This window comes from Rhopilema esculentum, chromosome 14, assembly GCF_057945365.1.
Source record: "Rhopilema esculentum isolate cy_ngs chromosome 14, ASM5794536v1, whole genome shotgun sequence".
NCBI lineage: Eukaryota > Metazoa > Cnidaria > Scyphozoa > Rhizostomeae > Rhizostomatidae > Rhopilema > Rhopilema esculentum.
In genome coordinates, this window is record NC_142828.1 from 5,421,664 (window position 1) to 5,424,077 (window position 2,414).

A 2,414-nucleotide genomic window follows, 5' to 3' on the forward strand; every position below is an offset into this window, starting at 1 on the left:
ATAGCCTTGCCTGCCCCCTTCTATGCATATATAGTTGTTTCTGGATCATTTAAAACCATTCTGCTTAATTTCATGCAATAGTTTCAACCGGAGAATTTGACATTTTTGTAAGGTTATAGCCTTGCTTTTTTCGAAAAATCTTGGGCCCTAAAAAGTTCCATTTTTTTTAAAAATAAATGGCCTTGCCTGCCCCCTTCTATGCATATATCGTTGTTACTGGACCATTTAAAACCATTCTGCTTAATTTCATGCAATAGTTTCAACCAGAGAATTTGACATTTTTGTAAGGTTATAGCCTTGCTTTTTTCGAAAAATCTTCGGCCTTAAAAAGTTCAATTTTTTTACAAATAAATAGCCTTGCCTGCCCCCTTCTATGCATATATAGCTGTTTCTGGATCATTTAAAACCATTCTGCTTAATTTCATGCAATAATTTCCACCGGAGAATTTGACATTTTTTTAAGATTATAGCCTTGCTTTTTTCGAAAAATCTTCGACCCTAAAAAGTTGCATTTTTTTACAAATAAATAGCCTTGCCTGCCCCCTTCTATGCATATATCGTTGTTTCTGGATCATTTAAAACCATTCTGCATAATTTCATGCAATAATTTCCACCGGAGAATTTGACATTTTTGTAAGGTTATAGCCTTGCTTTTTTCGAAAAATCTTCGACCCTAAAAAGTTGCATTTTTTTACAAATAAATAGCCTTGCCTGCCCCCTTCTATGCATATATAGCTGTTTCTGGATCATTTAAAACCATTCTGCTTAATTTCATGCAATAATTTCAACCGGAGAATTTGACATTTTTGTAAGATTATAGCCTTGCTTTTTTCGAAAAATCTTCGACCCTAAAAAGTTGCATTTTTTTACAAATAAATAGCCTTGCCTGCCCCCTTCTATGCATATATCGTTGTTTCTGGATCATTTAAAACCATTCTGCATAATTTCATGCAATAATTTCCACCGGAGAATTTGACATTTTTGTAAGGTTATAGCCTTGCTTTTTTCGAAAAATCTTCGGCCCTAAAAAGTTTCATTTTTTTACAAATAAATAGCCTTGCCTGCCCCCTTCTATTCATATATAGTTGTTTCTGGATCATTTAAAACCATTCTGCTTAATTTCATGCAATAATTTCAACCGGAGAATTTGACATTTTTTTAAGGTTATAGCCTTGCTTTTTTCGAAAAATCTTCGACCCTAAAAAGTTGCATTTTTTTACAAATAAATAGCCTTGCCTGCCCCCTTCTATGCATATATCGTTGTTTCTGGATCATTTAAAACCATTCTGCATAATTTCATGCAATAATTTCCACCGGAGAATTTGACATTTTTGTAAGGTTATAGCCTTGCTTTTTTCGAAAAATCTTCGGCCCTAAAAAGTTTCATTTTTTTACAAATAAATAGCCTTGCCTGCCCCCTTCTATTCATATATAGTTGTTTCTGGATCATTTAAAACCATTCTGCTTAATTTCATGCAATAATTTCAACCGGAGAATTTGACATTTTTTTAAGGTTATAGCCTTGCTTTTTTCGAAAAATCTTCGGCCCTAAAAAGTTCCATTTTTTTACAAATAAATGGCCTTGCCCGCCCCCTTCTATGCATATATTTGTTTCTGGATCATTTAAAACCGTTCTGCTTAATTTCATGGAATAATTTCAAGCAGAGAATTTGACATTTTTGTAAGGTTATAGCCTTGCTTTTTTCGAAAAATCTTCGGCCCTTAAAGTTCCATTTTTTTCACAAATAAATAGCCTTGCCTGCCCCCTTCTATGCATATATAGTTGTTTCTGGATCATTTAAAACCATTCTCCTTAATTTCATGGAATAATTTCAAGCAGAGAATTTGACATTTTCGTAGGGTTATAGCCTTGCTTTTTTTGGAAAATTTTCGGCCCTTAAAAGTTCCATTTTTTTTCACAAATAAATAGCCTTGCCTGCCCCCTTCTATGCATATATAGTTGTTTCTGGATCATTCAAAACCATTCTGCTTAATTTCATGTAATTAATTAAACCTGAGAATTTGACATTTTTCAAGCCTATAGCCTCACTTCTTCGAAAAATCTGCAACCCTAATAGTTCCACTTTTGACCAATAAATACCCTTTCATCCTATGCTGCCCATTGTCATGCATAATCGGTGTTTGTTGGATCGTGTAGAGAAATTCATGCTTGATGTTGATGCAAAGCGGCGCAGGAAAATTTGTTTGTCTTAAATGTTTCAATTTTGACAAATACACACCCTTGACTGGCCACCCTTAGCAGGGAGATATTGTGAAAATTATAACTGAAGTTAGGTGACATTTTTACTCTCTTTTCACGATGGTTCTTTCCACAAGACAATGTACGAACATTTATTGCAATTCGTCTTTTAAAATACCGTATATAAAGGTAGAGAGAAAAATTAACCAAAAAA